We start from the raw sequence: 20,610 nt of genomic DNA on the forward strand, positions 1-20,610 counted from the left end.
TTACTAACCTAAGGACATCACACACATCCATGCCCGAGGCAGGATTCGAACCTGCGACCGTAACGGTCGCGCGGTTCCAGACTGTAGCGCCTAGAACCGCTCGACCACTCCGGCCGGCCATGTGACATCGTCTTTCATTCATTATAGATTGCTTTCCAGTACCGTACATGCAGTGTACACTTGATAACTCACAAAATTACAGTTTATCGAAGAAGATCTGTCATCTTTGCTGACATTGCTGTAGCTTATATTGTCTTTCACTTAGTAGGGGTTGATTTCATAGTGTGAAGGCTAAAAGACCTTATTTCAATGAAAAACGACGAGATTGCGCTAGATATGATGTAGTGCGTTGTAATAATTACACTAGACATTGTAATGTCAGGATCAAAGGCTATCACTCATAATACTCTTGTTGTTGTTATTGTTGTTGTTCTTGTTGCGGTCTTCAGTCCTGAGAATGGTTTGATGCAGCTCTCCATGCTACTCTATCCTGTGCAACCTTCTTCATCTTCCAGTACCTACTGCAGCCTACATCCTTCTGAATCTGCTTAGTGTATTCATCTCTTGGTCTCCCTCTACGATTTTTACCCGCCACGCTGCCCTCCAATACTAAATTGGTGATCCCTCGATGTCTCAGAACATGTCCTACCAACCGATTCCTTCTTCTAGTCAAGTTGTGCCACAAACTCCTCTTCTCCCCAATACTATTCAATACCTCCTCATTAGTTATGTGATCTACCCATCTAATCTTCAGCATTCTTCTGTAGCACCACATTTCGAAAGCTTCTATTCCCTTCCTGCCCAAACTATTTATCTCCATGTTTCACTTCCATACATGGCTACACTCCATACAAATACTTTCAGAAACGACTTCCTGACGCTTAAACCTATACTCGATGTTAACAAATTTCTCTTCTTCAGAAACGCTTTCCTTGCCATTGCCAGTCTACATTTTATATCTTCTCTACTTCGACCATCATCAGTTATTTTTCTCCCCAAATATCAAAACTCCTTTACTACTTTAAGTGTCTCATTTCCTAATCTAATTCCCTCAGCAAATACCGACTGAATTCGACTACATTCCATTATCCTCGTTTTGCTTTTGTTGATGTTCATCTTATATCCTCCTTTCAAGACAATGTACATTCCGTTCAACTGCTCTTCCAAGTCCTTTGCTGTCTCTGACAGAATTACAATGTCATCAGCGAACCTCAAAGTTTTTATTTTTTCTCCATGGATTTTATTACCTACTCCGAATTTTTCTTTTGTTTCCTTTACTGCTTGCTCAATATACAGATTGAATAACATTGGGGAGAGGCTACAACCCTGTCTCACTACCTTTCCAACCACTGCTTTTCTTTCATGTCCCTTGACTCTTATAACTGCCATCTGGTTTCTGTACAAATTGTAAATAGCCTTTCGCTCCCTGTATTTTACCCCTGCCACCTTTAGAATTTGGAAGAGAGTATTCCAGTCAACATTGCCAAAAGCTTTCTCTAAGTCTACAAATGCTAGAAACGCAGGTTTGCCTTTCCTTAATCTTTCTTCTAAGATAAGTCGTAAGGTCAGTATTACCTCACGTGTTCCAATATTTCTACGGAATCCAAACTGATCTTCCCCGAGGTCCGCTTCTACCAGTTTGTCCATTCGTCTGTACAGAATTTGCGTTAGTATTTTGCAGCTGTGACAGTTCGGTAATTTTCACATCTGCCAACACCTGCTTTCTTTGGGATTGGAATTATTATATTCTTCTTGAAGTCTGAGGGTACTTCGCCTGTCTCATACATCTTCCTCACCAGATGGTAGAGTTTTGTCAGGACTGGCTCTCCCAAGGCCGTCAGTAATTCTAATGGAATGTTGTCTATTCCCGGGGCCTTGTTTCGGCTCATGTCTTTCAGTGCTCTGTCAAACTCTTCACGCAGTATCGCATCTCCGTTTCACCTTCATCTACATTCTCTTCCATTCCTATAATATTGTCCTCAAGTACATCGCCCTTGTATAGACCCTCTATATACTCTTTCCATCTTTCTGCTTTCCCTTCTTTGGTTAGAACTGGGTTTCCATCTGAGCTCTTGATATTCATACAAGTGGCTCCCTTTTCTCCAAAGGTCTCTTTAATTTTCCTGTAGGCAGTATCTATCTTACCCCTAGTGAGATAAGCCTCTACATCTTTACATTTGTCCTCTAGCCATCCATGCTTAGCCATTTTGCACTTCCTGTCGATCTCATTTTTGAGACATTTGTATTCCTTTTTGCCTGCTTCATTTACTGGATTTTTATATTTTCTCCTATCATCAATTAAATTCAATATTTCTTCTGTTACCCAAGGATTTCTACTAGCCCTCGTCTTTTTACCTACCTGATCCTCTGCTGCCTTCACTACTTCATCCTTCAGAGCTACCCATTCTTCTTCTACTGTACTTCTTTCCCCCACTGCTGTCAATTGTTCCCTTATGCTCTCCCTGAAACTCTGTACAACCTCTGGTTTATTCAGCTTATCCAGGTCCCATCTCCTTAAATTCCCACCGTTTTGCAGTTTCTTCAATTTTAATCTGCAGTTCATAACCAATAGATTGTGGTCAGAGTCCACATCTGCCCCCGGAAATGTCTTACAATTTAAAACCTGGTTCCTAAATCTCTGTCTTACAATTATATAATCTATCTGATACCTTTTAGTATCTCCGGGATTATTCCATGTATACAACCATCTTTTATGATTCTTGAACCAAGTGTTAGCTATGATTAAGTTATGCTCTGTGCAAAATTCTACCAGACGGCTTCCTCTTTCATTTCTTAGCCCCAATCCATATTCTCCTACTATGTTTCCTTCTCTTCCTTTTCCTACACTCGAATTCCAGTCACCCATGACTATTAAATTTTCGTCTCCCTTCACTATCTGAATAATTTCTTTTATCTCATCATTAATTTCATCAATTTCTACATCATCTGCAGAGCTAGTTGGCATATAAACTTGTACTACTGTAGTAGGCGTGGGCTTCGTGTCTATCTTGGCCACAATAATGCATTCACTATGCTGTTTGTAGTAGCTTACCCGCACGCCTATTTTTTAATTCATTATTAAACCTACTCCTGCATTACCTCTATTTGATTTTGTATTCACCTGACCAAAAGTCTTGTTCCTCCTGCCACCGAACTTCACTAATTCCCACTATATCTAACTTTAACCTATCCATTTCCATTTTTAAATTTTCTAACCTACCTCCTCGATTAAGGGATCTGACATTCCACGCTCCGATCCGTAGAACGCCAGTTTTCTTTCTCCTGATAATAACGTCCTCTTGAGTAGTCCCCGTCCAGAGATCAGAATGGGGGACTATTTTACCTCCGGAATATTTTACCCAAGAGGACGCCATCATCATTTAACCATACAGTAAAGCTGCATGCCCTCGGGAAAAATTACGGCTGTAGTTTCCCCTTGCTTTCAGCCGTTCGCAGTACCAGCACAGCAAGGCCGTTTTGGTTATTGTTACATGGCCAGAACAGTCAATCATCCAGACTGTTGCCCCTGCAGCTACTGAAAAGGCTGCTGCCCCTCTTCAGGAACCATACGTTTGTCTGTCCTCTCAAGAGATACCCCTCCGTTGTGGTTGCACCTACGGTACGGCCATCTGTATCGCTGAGGCACGCAAGCCTCCCCACCAACGGCAAGGTCCATGGTTCATGGGGGGAGATATGATGTAGTGCGTTGTAATAATTACACTAGACATTATAATGTCAGGACCAAAGGCTATCACTCAGAATACTCTTGTGTACTTCGCTGATTATGCATCAACGTAATGCTAACTTACTTCTTTCCATTGTGGCTCCTGGAAAAGACTGAAAAAATTATTGCCTAATCTTCCACTCGTAGCAGTCTTCCCACAGAGTGCGACAGTACACTGGCAAGCTAAACCTGAGGAAAAAAGTGATTTTGGCATAATGTCTCACAGCCAAGCAAGACAGTCGATGAAACATGGACCATGCGTAGAAGGAACTGCAAAGATATAGCATAGAAGATAACCGAAACAAGTATGCAATGAGTCGAAGAGAAATGACACTTTTATTCAAAGACAATTGTTATACCGGAGCCAAGGTAGCCCCTGAGGTCCGGCAACCCATATTGCACCACCGAGGATGAGGTTCTCTATGTCCAAGGCGTACCAAAAGTACCATGGTAAACATCGGCTATTTACATACAAGATAATGGAAACAGACATTCCGAGCACTACTTCCTGCAGGGGGAGCTCGAGCCAAGGCCTGCAGGAAGCATCACTACGCGAAAACCTGATTGGCGGGAGACAGCTACTTAGGTGCTAGAACCAGCCCCGAAGTTCTAGTCACGCCGGATGCCGACCACGTGTACTGCGACTGTGGAAGATTACGTCTTCGTCTCTGAATTGGACTGTTACTAGTGTGTGAGTGTGTTACCACGAAACTTTGTGGAAAATTAGAAAGTAACTTTTGTTTCCCTAAATTAGGAGACTTTTACTGGCATCGTTGTTGTTACCTTTCGTTTGTATATTCAGTCATCAACCTTGTGAAATTAGATCAATAAAAGTTGTGTTTGTGAAAAATTGCGAATTGTCAGTCACAACAACAATAATTAGAATGAAGTCAGTGATTACAAAAGCAGCGACATTGTTCTTAATAAGGTGTGCGATCACCACGGGCAGCAGTGCATTTTCTGCAAATTGCTCCCATGCTGGCCACAATTTTGGTAAGGAGATCTCGTGGTAGGGTGTTCCATTTCTCCATCAGTGGGGTTGCCACCTCCTTGATGGTTATTGGTGCATGTGGGCATGCTGCAGTACATCTCTACAGTGCGTCCCACACGTCCTCAATCGGAACGGACAGTAGACCTGTCCATCTGCCGAATATCCTCTCATTCTCTGAGCTTCTCCACCTACACTGCTCAATGCTGCCGCACGTAGTCATCCATAAAAATGAAGTCAGGGTCAACTGCACCCCTGGAGCGATGCATTTTGGGAAGGAGTACAGAGTCACATCAATGTTGACCGGAGAGTGTACTACGTTGAAAGATCTGGAGCTCAGGAGCCCTGCAACCCCCACGTCATAACACCTGAACCAACAAAACAGTCATGCTTGATGATGTTCCTGGGCGCACTGTGTGTTCCCACCAATGAGCGTCCATCCTGAATCAGTAAGACCGAATCTGCTCCCATCCGAGAAGAGCACGCGTACTCACTCCTCGTTGGTCCAGTCCCTATGCCGTAGGTTAATTTGTGACAGAGGGTAGACTGGACTGTGAAAAAAGTTGGACTGTGTAAAAACAAGGGTTTTGTACAGGCGCTGATGACCGTGCAGTTGAGCGCCCCCCCCTCCAAACCAAACATCATCATCATCATCGTCCTATGTTGTTGGCACCTTTGCAAATAGTGCCACCGATGCGTGAGTGTCAAAGGAAAATGACGTACTGGTTTTCGGGCAAAGAGACCACACTCATGCCGGCGCCGTGCCCCTGTGGAGCTTGAAATTGCTTGTCTTGCTGCACTGGTAAACGTGGTGAAACTCCACCCGCTGTTTGACATGGGTTCCTTCTTGTCTGTTACACAGTGTAACTGTTACATACTGTTGTAAGTGACAGTGGTCCACCACCTCCTCTACTTCGGGCAACAATTCCTTTGGTCCGGAGCGCTACCAATCCACGCGAAACAAAGCAATGAGCAATGCCAAACTCTTCGGTTACACTCGCCAAACTTGGTTTTTCTTCCAGTTTCCCGATGACACTTGCTACTGTGAAGTCATCCGAAAACCTCTGGGCCATCTTACAGTGAAGAAGACCCCTACACTCTCTGATTGTTACACACTGCCTTTTACAGTTTCTTCAACTACCTGATGTTGCGGGGCCAGCCATACTTGGCGCTATACTCACGCTGATGCCGCGCGGGGTAGCCGCGCGGACTTAGGCGCCTTGTCACGGTCCTTGCGGCTCTCCCCGTCGGAGGCTCGAGTCCTCCATCGGGCGTGGGTGTGTGTGTTGTCCATAGCGTAATTTAGTTTAAGTAGTGTGTAGGCTTAGGGACCGATGACCTCAGCAGTTCGGTCCCATAAGACCTTACCGCAAATTTCCAAAATTTGACGCTGACCTCACGCCATGTGACTCCAGCTTTTTGGGCAGCACTGGCAACATGCTTCAGCACTTTCATTCATTTCTGCTGTGGTTTTAACACGTCTTGCTACTTTATTTCGTGCTTAAGTTTTGCAGATGAGTGTACATTGCCCTTATGTGTGTGTTATGGATTGCTGTTGATGTACTTCGTTCTCTTATGAGAACTTATAACAACAGTGGATTTCTGAAACTTAAATAATGCTGTAAGGAAGGTAACGCTTGTCTACTTGCTTTTCTGGTTACTTTAGCGAAGTGGTGTTACGTAACGGGAGGTATACGAGGGGAGACTGATAAAATTCCTCATTCTGTTAGTAGTTCAGAAAGCAATAGTTCTCATGATGCTTGCAGAGATATTTCATCTGCACGGAGTATCACAGATCTGAAAGAATCTTTTCTTTCTTGAGTGATGTGGTAGGAAGTGTTATTAATGGTTACATCTGCAGTCAGATCTTAAACTAGTATTTAATTCTTCAGTAATATCTTTCGGTCAAGGAAATTTAAATCTTAGCGTTTAATACTGAGGATGAGCAGAAAATATTCGGAACTGGCCAGGGTTTGAATGAAAAAACTTAGCCCAATAAATACGACTGATTACTTTCGGTACAGTATAACGTATAGCTCATCCGTCTAGCAACTACTCCCTCCGTTAATATCAGTAGCAACGCACAGGTCACCTTTAGAATAAATCTTCGCTTTGGCAAAGACTTAGCATAGTCCATTTCCGCGGCGGTTTCACAGACAGGATTTATCACTCAAATGCAACGCTTTGCGTGATCGTTGCAAAGTAGCTTTTGCAAGTAAAATTCCACGGATTGCGTTGCAAATGAAATTCAATGCTGTATCAATGCATAGTATATCCGGGAGGCGTCGACTCTTTGTCCGCAATTTGCGAATCAGATTCACTTCCTCGTGTACGATAACCCGAATCGAAGGGTCGTTGCAACCACGTGACACTTAACTCTTCTGTCGTTCCGCGCGCCTACACACACACACACACACACACACACACACACACACACATAAGTACGCGTTACATATACATACGGTCAATTGTGTCATCGACATCCAGTTCATTAGGGACTAGACACCACATCTATTTCGATAAATGTAGTGGATGAAATCAGATGTAGCGTTGCAGAATGAAATCCCGAGGTGATTTTTCGCAATGTACTTATACAGGGCAAACAAAGGCGTTTCTTTCTTGGTTCCTTGCTCTGAAATATCCACTGTGATTAAGAACAAAACATTACTTGAAGAAGTGAGAATTTCAAACTCTCGATAGTAGAAGTCGTCATTTGCAGGTAGTGTTTCATAGCCGGCCGTTGTAGCCGAGCGGTTCTAGGCGCTTCAGTCCCGAACCGTGCTGCTACTATGGTCGCAGGTTCGAATCCTGTCTCGGGCATGGGTGTGTGTGGTGTGCTTAGGTTAGTTTAGTTGGGTTTAATTACTTCTAAGTTCTAGGGGACTGATGACCTCAGATGTTACGTCCCATAGTGCTCAGAGCCATTTGAACCATTTTTTTGGTGTTTCACAGTTTGTCGGTGAAATCTAATTTGACAACACGTGTGATATTAAGCGACACACTATGCAGTAGGAATGATGAGATGTTGTTGAAGTTCGCTAATGATGTGACTACTGGCACAAGGAATACCGGAGAATGCAGTTCATTTGAAGAGAAGCAGACATCTCGAAAAAGAGCAATCACAAGTGTTGGACAGACAAACATAGATACAAGGAAGGTAACTGAGAAGAAACCTTCAGCAACAGAAGAAATACATCAATTGATCAAAGAAAGACTGCAGAAAAAGTGTGAAGAAATCGAAAAATAAATGATCGGAAGGACTGGCTCACCATATAAAGAAGTCAAAATAACCTTCACTGAAATTAAAAGCGCATGCGACAGCATTAACAGCTGACGGATAAAAAAATGTTCCTTCCGAATTTGTAAAGTCATTGGGTGAATTAGCAACCTAACGATTATTGAGGTTCGTAGGAAATATACCATCCACACAACCCCGTAGAGGGCAAGGACATATTATTGTGAAAACTATCGCTTTAGCAGCTTGACGTCTCATACACTCAAGACGTTGACAAGAAAAATATACAGAAGAACGTAAGAGAAAGTTTAGGAGCTTCTATACGACGACCCATGTGCCACCAAGGAAGGAGGTCCGACGGTACGCTCGATCAGGGAAGAAAAACTTAAGAAACATGAAGATAACTTCACAGGATTTCTTTGTCGCCGTATCTAGGGATGTATGTTCTCAACTTTTATTTTAAATCATCCAGACGATAATTTCTTTTATTAGCGACTACCGTTTCGCTCTGCATTGCTGATCTTCAGATGCTATACAAACGATCTGTCCGGTAGGGTGGACACAAGTCTGACACTGTTTGCTGACGCCGCTGTGTACGCTGAGGTGTCAGCGCCGAATGCCAAGTAAGTACAGGTATTCAGAATGAATTGGACGAATTTATATTTGGTGCAATGAATGGCAGATTACCTTAAATAACGATAAATTTAAATTAATGGAAATTTCCAAATATCTGGACGTAACATTGCGCTCAAAATAGCTCGTAAGCTCACTACGGTATGTTGAGGAAAGTGTAGCGCAACTGGAAGGCAGATGAGTACACAACGCTTACGAGTATGTAATGTGAACCGTCCTTGAGTAGGATACCGCTCCAATGTTTCGGTTTCGGATTTCCGATATCCAGGCACCCTTTCGTAAAGCGGAACCGACCACTAGACGTCACCAAATACGAATCCGCCGGTGTAAAATGAGGCGTAGAGTATTGTGTTGTGCCGGCCAGGGTGGCCGAGCGGTTCTAGGCGCTACAGTCTGGAACCGCTACGGTCGCAGGTTCGAATCCTGCCTCGGGCATGGATGTGTGTGATGTCCTTAGGTTAGTTAGATTTAAGTAGTTCTAAGTTTGTGATGACCTCAACCCACAGGAAAAATAACTATCAAAATCGGAACTGTGAAGTCATCCAAAATTCTAGTTGGAAAACCACACTCTTTGTTATACTTCTCAATTGGTCACGATCCCACTTTGTTTATGAACTGAAAACTGTAATATTCACGAGAAACTGCTCTGAAATTAACCTGAACCGACAAAATTGTGTATATATTCTCTGAAACGTCAAAGGAATTAGAAAAAGTGACAAAATTTCGTGAAAAAATGGTTCAAATGGCTCTGAGCACTATGGGACTCAACTGCTGAGGTCATTAGTCCCCTAGAACTTAGAACTAGTTAAACCTAACTAACCTAAGGACATCACAAACATCCATGCCCGTGGCAGGATTCGAACCTGCGACCGTAGCGGTCTTGCGGTTCCAGACTGCAGCGCCTTTAACCGCACGGCCACTTCGGCCGGCCAATTTCGTGAATCACACACAATACTGTTAACAATTGCATGAACACTGGGGGGTTTCACCATACATCTACCCACTTTTGAGTATAACCAGTGTCTCTTAATACTACGACTCGTAGCAATACAATATCAAAAAACTTTTATTACTGGGTAAAGAGTCACTAAGTGATTTGACAGCTGACATTTATAATTCCCGCTCACGTCAGGAAAAGCACCAATACGGGAATAGCAGCTTTTACATTATTGGTCAGAACGCAAGCAATTATGGCAGTCGCCGTAATTTTCGCGCGAAGCCATGTTTCGCGACAAAATACTCTTATTAGTTACTGTCATATATCTAGTCTCATAACAATACATAAAACTACATAAAATAACTACAATAATTTTGATATGCAAGGAGAATTAGTCCTAATGAGAGGAAGAAGTTTACATTTACTGGTGTTTCAACAATGACTACCAGGCAACTTTTAATTCACTGATTGTAATTTTATTTTCGTTAGCAGAAAACAAACAAACTAAACAAAGAATTTAATTAAACAGAGTCTGTAATTCTTATACTTTTAATAGAGAAAGAAAGTTTCTAGGTCAGGGGATAGCGTTCAGGGAAATCCCTTAACTTTTTGTTGCATACGAAGCGTTGCGTTAGGCAGCACGATGTCGGTGGGTTACGATGATGAGAGCAGGATACAGACAGTTCCGCTGGTTAATCATCTCCGGCGAAACGCAAATAAAGTTCCGGCACAGCTGTATCATTAACCCCGTGGTGATTAACAAACCACAAGACGCCAGTATATGAACGTTGTTGACATGTCCTCTCTTTCAAAGTACATGACGTAGACATCGCTCGTTTTTACACTTTATGCACTGTCCGTAACGCTATCGTCCATAATTACACGGTTCGTCACATTCATATAGTCTTAGCCACAAATACACAGTTCATAGAATTGTTCATGTATGTGAAGCACACCGTAAACAATGTCCACTCTGTTCTCGCATTTCAAACTTCAACAACGTCACTGAAAGTCATTTATATTGCACAGTTAATTAGTCTTCACTTTCATGGCTTGATAGAATGTGATATACAACAGTTCCACCACCCAAAACCAATACCAGCAAAGTTCATTCGAATAAAGGCACAGTTCGTGTCGGCCACAACAAAGTAATGTTAGCGGCACTTTCACAGTCCGGTTTATTTGCTCTTAAAGTTCGCTGGCGATGGCATTACATACCGCAGTGGTAAAGAGAATTAACAATCTGATAGTTCGGCATCACTGTCCATACAATTACGTATGCTTTTCATGGAACACAGTACTATTTTTCCCGCGCACGCTTCACAGACACGCCATCCACCATCCCCTCTACTACGCAACCACCTTTCAACTCTCGATATCACTATCGCTGTCCCCTGTCTATAGATGTTATATCGTTATCGTAAATTACATAAACCTTTATAAATGATATTCACTGCATTTTTCACAATTAATAATATTCCAAAAGAGAAACTTTACCACAGGTACAAAGCAAGAAACATATTTATCCATTGGCAAACGAAATAATCACAATTACATCTTTACATTTAAAAACTACAGTAGAATGTTACATAATCACAATTAGAAATGCCCATATGAACAAAAGAAAAAGAATGGAAATCTAAAGAAAATCACGAAAAAAAATTTATATGCGTAAATAGCAATGCCTTCACAAGTGCTAGGGACTGATGACCTCAGCAGTTAAGTCTCACAGTGCTCAGAGCCATTTGAACCATTTTATTGCGTTGTCAGCAACAGCAAAATGGGTCTGCCAGTAGAGCTGAATAACTTCGAACATGTACTACGAGGGGCGACAGTGAAGTAATGAGACTGATGTGAAAAAAAAACTTGAACTCGTGACATAACTTCCTCTCTTTCACCAAATGTAACGTAAAAAGAAATGGCATACCGTTGCGCAATGTTACGCGGTTTCATTTCCGTGACGAGAGACACAAACACGTGTTAACTTATTACAGCACAACTCACGACTGAGCAGTTGCATCGATGTGCCACTTGGACTAGAAGCAGCTTATATACCAAGGTCAAAGATATTGTACCTACGCAAGCCTGCAGGGTTGCCACATCTTGCAAAGAAAATCAGCCTCATTACTTTATTGCTGCACCTCGTATACACTGGATGTCACATGAGTAACGAATCCATCAGGGACATATCAAATATTCTAAAGCTACCCATGTCGACTCGTGCTGATGAAATTGTGAAGTGGAAACGCGAAGAAACTACACAGCTAAACTAAGACCAGGCAGATCTCATGTACTGACAAACAGGAACTGTCGAGAATTGCGGAGGATGGTTGCACGGAATCGAATGAAATCAGCAGAAGTAATTCACTCATTAGTGCTGAAGTACTACCCGCGGACCAGCTAGCACAATAAGAGTACGTTTTGAGTTTAAAAGAAAAGGGTACCGCAGCTGAGCAGGTCCTCCTCACATTTTTCTAGTCACTGCTAGGCGGTGTAGACAGCCACACCAGTAGACGATGGATGGCTGGAAATGAGTGATTTGGAGTGACGGATCACGCTGTGCCCTGTGGGAATCCGATGGAAGTGTTTGGTTTGGCGATTGCCTCGAGCACGTTGTCTGCCATCATGTGTCCCCTCCTTTCATCACTCGAGTCCTTTCCCCTTCCTCCATCCTTCCGGCCCTCTCCTCTAGCCATCCTTGGTCTCTCCCTCGCTTGGATATGTCCTGCGACTCCAAGTCCTCCGTTCCACCTGCCAGTCTTCGTCAACAATTCATAGCTCTTTTTGCCTCGTTTCGTGATGCAGATGTAGTCTACACCGATGGTTCTGTGGTCAATGGACGCACTTGATTTGCTTTCATCCACGGCGACTACGTTGAGCAGCATTCCCTGCCTTGTGGGAGCAGTGTTTTCACTGCGAAGCTGGTTGCTCTTTATCATGCACTCGCTCACCTTTCCTCCTGCCCTGGGGAGTCATTTGTCTTATGCAGTGACTCCCTGTGTGGATTGCAAGCACTCGATCAGTGTTTTTCTCGGGACCCTTCGGTGCGCGGTATTCAAGATGCTGTTTTTGCTCTCGCAGAGTGTGATCGTTCAGCGACGTTTGTGTGGACCCCGAGGCGCATCGGCATTACAGGAAACGAACGTGTCGATCGGTTGGCCAAGCAGGTCATCACTTCGCCACCCCTGGAGCATGGTCTCGTGGAAAGGGACCTCCGGTCAACCCTACATCGCAAGGTCCGCGGTGTCTGGAGCTCTGAATGGTCTGTCTTGAACATGCCAAATAAGCTCCGCATGATCAAGTCGTCGACGGCCATATGGAACTCATCCTTGAGGGGCACGCGTACGGACTCAATTGTTCTCTGCCGTTTTCGAATTGGACATACGCGGTTGACCCACAGCTATCTCCTTCGCCGTGAGAACCCGCCCAAGTGTCGCTGTGATGCAGGGCTGACAGTGGTCCATCTTCTGATGGAATCCCCCCTTTTAGCCCCCTTGCGGCAGTCCTTCAATTTACCAGCTGCACTTCCTTTAATTCTAGGCGACGATGCCTCTATAGCTGACTCAGTTTTACCTTTTATCCGTGCAGCTGGGTTTTATCACTCGCTCTAGTGTGGGCGCTCTCGCATGATTTCTCAGGCTACACCCACTCCAGCGACTTTTAATTGTGACGTGGATACCAAAATAGTGTTTTTATGCTAACAAGTTGTGTTGGTACCTATATCAAAGCTTTCCAGCTGGAGGTTCTTCGTTTCTAGTTGAGTGCTTGACCTTTTACCTGATCCATTAATCACTGTTGGCTGTTTTACTCTAGTCAACTATTTGCTCTGCTCCTTTTAAGTGTCCTCTATTTTGTGTTATTACGGTGTTCATTTTAGCTCTGTACCCCTTGGTGTTTCGCTTTTACTGTATAGGCCTTTTACAAGTATGTCTGTTTGGAATAGGGGACTGATGACCTCGATGTTTAGCCCCCATCAAACCCCAAAACCAACCAACCATGTTTGGTGCTAAAAATATAGAGCAGGCACTTTTAGTGTTAGTGAGTGTTTTTCATTGTTATGGTGTTGTCCTCTATGTTTTTCCGGCTTTAGCGTTTTCATAAAATGAATTAAACACATTTTATAAAACTGCATAATGCATACAGCAGAGGAATGGTTGGGAGTCGTTAATTGATTGCATCAGCATGACGGGGCACCCTGCCATAAAGCCGTATCTATGAGTCAATGGATTGGTGGACAATAACATCCCTGAAATGGACTGGCCTGCCCAGAATCCCGACAAGAAGCCAGTGGAATAACTTTCTGGCGAGATAGAACGTCGATTTCGCTCCGTACCTCTAGCATCCAACATCTCTCTGGTTTTAACTCTTGAGAAACAAGACATTCAGACCCCTCACTGAATGCGCCCCCAGTACAATTCAAGCGTCATAAGGGCAAAAGGTCGACGCATCCCTTATTAGTGTCCACTAATAGGTGTCCAAATACTTTATCATCAGATAGTTTATGTGCATGTAGGATGGGGTGTAACAGATACTCGACGACTTGACCATTAGAAATGAAGCACCTTCGCAGAGTGACACACATTGGAAAGAGAACTGCCTACGCCTCTCTGAAGGAGCATCACGGCGTCTGCCTGTAGCTACACAGGGAAACAAAGATAAACCTGAAGCCGGGTGGTTGGGTCCACGAAAGTTCCAGTCGCTCACATTACGCAAAGAACGAACAATCATTTGATTAAAGAGCTGCAGAGGTATTGATAAACTTTCTGATACAAGATCATGTGAAGGGAAATGCGTATCCACGGTTGTAGAGATAATTATGGTTTTCGAGCTTTGTGCGTAACCGAAGCTGCACCGACCAAAGCATATGTGTTACTGCAACCGTGCACCGCCGGCGGACTAATTTGTTGGTGTGAGGTTAGCCGCGGATTGACACTACGTCATCAGTATTCTCCGCAGACCTTTTGCGTATTGATACTTCATTATGTGCTTGGTTTTGTGTTGCAACCGAATACGATAGCCGCAGGCTGTTACTGGCCCCGCCCGACAGATACTATGAACAGTCATTGGTGGACACAGCATCACGTCACTTCAATAATAGTTGATAGCGTTTCTAGTCCGGAAATTCTGTTCCAAGTGAGAAGCGGAGCGGGCACAACCGCGAGTCTGCTTGCACTACTCTAACCAGAATACGGTACTGAATTCTGGTGCAGTATTCCAGGTTTATAATGTACTTTATAATCATATTATTCTAGATTCTATAAGCTATGAGCTGCGTAGCCTTAGGTGCATGTTCTAAAAATCGTAGCAGTTGTAGCTTTTTGGGAGAACTTAAATATTGTACCTTTCTGTAATTATCTTATTCCATCACATTGACATCCAAAACTTCGTTACATCTTCAATTGTATAGTTCAGCTGTAGCTTTTGCATCACCAAGCAAATTGACTTAAAAAATGGTTTATTCCAAATGCATAGCGGGCCGCTGTGGCCCAGCAGTTCTAGGCGCTTCAGTCTAGAACCGCGCGACCGCTACGGTCGCAGTTTCGAATCCTGCCTCGGGCATGGATGTGTGTGACGCCCTTAGGTTAGTTAGATTTAAGTAATTCTAAGTTCTAGGGGACTGATGACCACAGCAGTTAAGTCCCATAGTGCTCAGAGCCATTTGAACCAAATGCATATTTATGTACCATCTAACATATATTAATATCATGGCTCAGTTACAACAAATGTTCTTTCTGTGCTTTATCTGATTAAATAAGTCGAAAAGAATGAAAATTTGAGTTTTTGGTGTTGCTTGCACATCATAAAACAGTGAACTATCGCAAGGGAGGATCAACGATTACTAGTTTCGACCACTTAAAAGGTCATTTTCAAATCACGTAACACAAAGCTTTGGCACAATCACGTTTACAGTTCCAAACTCAAAAACGCTAGTGGCAATATGTATGTACGCTATGCAGCACTTGAGTATAAAGTATCACAGTTAGAAATTGTGTGTCTCTTAAAGCAACGTAACTCATGGTGGGGAGACTACCTATTCATCCAGTATTTGAGAATGAGAACACTTAGCGGCTTCCAACAAACTTTACTCATAATTTTAAACCTGTACCAAACTTTCTGTCACTGACACACGCCCACAAAATAATGAACGGAAAAACTTTATCACGTGCAGTATTTTCACAAGTGATGCAGCAAAATTTCAGCATTAGACGTTTTTAATTTATTACTTCTTCACTATTAACTACTATTAACAATGAGGAGGTATTGAATAGGATTGAGGAGAAGAGACGTTTGTGGCACAACTTGACTAGAAGAAGGGATCGGTTGGTAGGACGTGTTCTGAGGCATCAAGGGATCACAAATTTAGCATTGGAGGACAGTGTGGAGGGTAAAAATCGTAGAGGGAGACCAAGAGATGAATACACTAAGCAGATTCAGAAGGATGTAGGTTGCAGTAGGTACTGGGAGATGAAGGAGTTTGCACAGGATAGATTAGCATGGAGAGCTGCATCAAACCAGTCTCAGAACTGAAGACAACATCAACTATTAACTTCATTCGCAGCACATTTTGCACACAGTATCCACATATGACACTAAATGTACCTGTAAAATTATATGAGTACACGACACACCATTCAGGAAATACGACAATTGTGGTGCGTGAGAAACTAGTTTTTCTTAAAATGATGCGCAAATTATCCAGACTATACTCACCCATTGTTCGATAATCAGAGTACTTAGCGACTTCCAACAAAGTTTAAGCATAATTTCTAACCTCTTGTAAACCAGTTCTCACTTACAGATTACCGCTTTGTTTCGGGCTTCTCCATTAGTCTACGGGTGAATAATTCGAAATTAATAAAACCAACATAGTCAGGGTTTTGTGTCTTCAGCCATGAAGGATGTACGTGCTTAAAGTCAAATATTTAACCTTTAAATATGTAAATTGATCAGACGTTTAAAGATATTATATATAGCGATTCCTTAAAGAAACTCAAATGTAGGGAGGGTGGGAGGGGGTGGGAATATTAAAAGTCGTCAAGAAGTACCAGTCATTATTTTGTAAGTTCCAGCATTTTCTACCTTACTGCCATGAATCACCTATAAATTTTTCTACCCCTCCCCCCCCCCCCCCCCCCCCCCCCCCCCCCGCCGTCTCCAAACAGCGAACAGGGTACGCAAGTGAACAGAGGTTTCGACAAGTCTTCATGCTGTAAGTACGTAAAACAATCCCCTCTGCGCAATGCCATGCATTCTTCACTCGTCACTGAAAATCCCTCCATTCCTTTGATAGTCTGCCCCTCTGTGTGTCTGTGTTTAAAGGGGTGTAATTTATATATGCTATATCATGAATACCACGGTACAAGGAGTTACTCTTATTCTGTCGACAGACTTGTCAAAGAGGCGGAGGACCGGACAGTGGTTCAGAGCACTCTCTTGCCCTTAGAGTGGAAAATTCCACCTAAAGAGCGGAAGAATCAGCAATGATCAATGGTTTGAGGATGCACAAGGCAGTGGAAACCATTGCGTTAAAGGCACACAACGTATATCCAAAGGACATGTGGCATGTAACTGAAAAAGTATCGTGATGATCTCTACACTGGCAAAAAATTCCGGACTAGACCCCAATTCAGAGCTCAGGGACGGGATTGCCAGAGAGGAGGTAACCATGTGAAAAAATATTTAATAGCCAACTGAAAGGTCACATACTACAAGCAGGAGCGTGGGCTCTCAGAAGTTTGAAGGTGGTAAGGAAGCTAGAAAATCTGAAAAGGGAAATGCTAAGGCTCAGTCTAGATGGATTGGTGGTCATTAAAGGGAAATGGAAAGAAAAGAAGGATTTCTGGTCATATGAGTATAGGGTAATATCAACAGCAGCAGAAAATGGTATAACGAGAGTCGGAATCGTTATGAACAGGAAGGTAAATAGATAGTGAGTTACGGCGAATAGTTTAGTGATAGACTTGTTCTCTTCGAATTAGACAGCAAATCAAGGCTGACGACGATAGTACGGGTATAGATGACGACGTCGCAAGCAGAGGATAAAGAAACAGAGAATGTATATGAGGAAACTTAACAGTTAATTCGTTATGCAAAAGGAGATGAAAATCTAATAATCATGAGGGATTGTAATGCTGTTGTAGGGAAAGGAATAGAAGAAAGGGTTATGGGACAGTACGGTATAGGAGGTATGAATGAGAGCGGATAATAATTGCGTTCTACACTAAATACCAGATGGTAACAGCGATTGCTCTGTTTAGTTATCACAAGAAGAGGAGGTATACTTGGAAAAGAAACGAACACAAGAGAAGATTCTAGCTCAATTACGTCATGATCTCACAGAGATTCCGCAGTCAGATATTGTGTTGTAGGCGTGCCTGGGAGCAGATATAGACTCAGATCATTATTTGCGATGAAGACTAAACTGAAGTTTAAGAGATTCGCCTGAAAGATTCACTATGGAAGGTTCAAATGGTTCAAATGGCTCTGAGCACTATGGGACTTAACTACTGAGGTCATCAGTCCCCTAGAACTTAGAACTACTTAAACCTAACTAACCTAAGGACATCACACACATCCATGCCCGAGGCAGGATTCGAACCTGCGACCGTAGCGGTCACGTGGTTTCAAACTGAAGCGCTTAGAACCGCACGGCCACACCGGCCGGCACACTATGGAAGGAAGAAGGATACTGAAGTACTAACGAATGACGAGCGTTTGAAATTGTTTGATGATACATATACAGAGATAAGGAATACCAGAGTAGGAAGTTCATTTTAAGAGAAGACATACTTAAAGAGACCATCACATAAGCTGGACAGACAAACGTACCTACAAGGCAAGTAAATGGAAAGAAACCTTGGGTAACAGAAGAAATACTTCAATAGATCGACGAAAGAAGCAATAGTAAAGATGTTTCGGGAGTACAGAAACGTATGTCATTCAGGAATGAAATAAGTCAAGGCAAAGTGGCTGCAGCGAACATGTAAAGAAATCGAACTTATAGAAATACAAAAACAACCACCGGTGAAATTAAAAGCATCTCAGTCAACATTAAGAGTGCAGTGGTAATTCCACGTTAATCTTTGAGTGATGAGCAGGTAGATGGGAAGAGTGCACTGAAGGCGTCTACGAGGGTGAGGATTGTCTGATGACATGATTGAAGAAAAAATTGGAACCGATGTGCAAGACAGAGGAGTTCCATTACTAAAGTTTAATATAACTTTGGAAGACCTGCAGTCATGTAAGGCAGAAAGAATAGATAACATTCGCTCACAGTTTCCAAACTCATTCGGGGCTGTGGCAAGGAAGCGACTATTCAAGTTGATGCCCATAATCTATGAGCCTGGATACATACCATCTTATTTTCGGAAAAATATCTTGCAAACAATCCACAAGTTAGCGAGAGAAGACAAGTGCGAGAACCATCGTACCCTATATAAAAATAGACTAGCGTCCGCTGCTCCGCTTGCGCAGTGTGTGTGGCCTGTAGAGTCTTTTGGTTTCCTTTTATTAAATTTAACCGAATTCTTAAGTTTTCAGTAAATTTCAACACCTTCTAAGCTTTTCACGCTAATTAAGATCATATAAGCATGGTCTTTATTGAATGTACTTCTGGCCAAAAACGATTCTGGTAGCTGGAGTCCAATGCTTGTGTCAATCATGTCTTTTGCGTTCTTGTGAAGATATTTCGATAGCAACTTTCCCCCCATGACAAATGTTTCCTTATATCTAACCGTAAAATGAAATACCTATTTTCGTAAATTTAGCTTTAAATTTTTTTTAACGTAACAAAACATTTTCTTAAAAATTTTCATCCCCTATTGCAGTCACTTAGAGTTGGAATTTTCAAAAACACTGAAGCACGTATTCTTTTATTTCTAACCGAGGAATCAAATACCAATTGTCGTAGATATAGCCTTAAGATCCATTAGTAGGTCTTTTAATTATTTATTTAAAAAACTTTCACCCACTGTGTTACCCCCCCCCCCCCCCCTAGTGTCTGAATTTCCAAAAATTCTGGAAAACGTACTTTTTATTTTCTGACTGAGAGACCAAATACCAGTTTTTGTAGTTCTAGCTTCAAAATTCCCTTAAGAGCTACCTACGTTTAAAAAAACCTTTCATCCCCTATTCCACCCCCTTAGGAGTGGATTTTCGAACAGTCCACGCCTGCTCCAAACTTCAAGTTTCTATCCTTATCGGTTTGAGCTGGGAGGTGGTAAGTAAGTGAATCAGTCTGATCCTGTTTCACCCACTCAGGGGTTGAATTTCCAGAAACAGTAAAACACGTATTTTTCATCTATGAACGAGAAGTCAAAGACCAATTTTCAAAGATTCAGCTTTAAAAATGGTTTCGCAATGAAATATTTTGATAAAACGTTTCACCTCGTATTTCGTCTCCTCAGGGGTAGAATGTCCGAAAACAGTGAAACACGTATTTTTTTTTTTTATTTCTAACTGAGAAGCCAAATTTAAATTTTCAAAGCGTTAACTTTAAAAATTATTTCATAATAAAATATTTCATAAAAAATCTTATCCCCTGTCCCACCACTAAAGGGTTCAGTTTCCAAAAATACTGAAACATGTGTATTTTATTTGTAACAGAGAAATCAAATATCAGTGTTCGTAGATGTAGCTTTAAAAATACTTTAGTAGCGCTTTAATAATGATATTCTGAAAAAAAAAGCTTTCACCCACTATTTCACCTCACATAAGGTTAAATTTCCAAAAATGCTCGAGCACGGATTTCTTTATTTCTGACCAAAGAACCAAATATCAATTTTCGTAGGTCTAGCTTCAAAATTGCCTTTATAGTAACATTTTTCGAAAAGAAACACCTTAATCCCCTATTTCACCCCTTAGGTTTGGAATTTCGGAAAATGCCTTCTTAACAACACGCACACTATAAGAGCCACACCTTCTCCAAACTTCAAGTTTCTGTCCTTAGCGGTTTGGGCTGGGCGATGACGGGTCAGTCAGTCAGGATATTGCCTTTTATATGCGGAGATTTTTTAATTATGTATACACAACATTAAATTTGATAACTGATTTCGGTTCTTCATACAAACATCCTCAGATAAATCATGGTACAG

This window comes from Schistocerca americana, chromosome 4, assembly GCF_021461395.2.
Source record: "Schistocerca americana isolate TAMUIC-IGC-003095 chromosome 4, iqSchAmer2.1, whole genome shotgun sequence".
Classification (NCBI taxonomy): domain Eukaryota; kingdom Metazoa; phylum Arthropoda; class Insecta; order Orthoptera; family Acrididae; genus Schistocerca; species Schistocerca americana.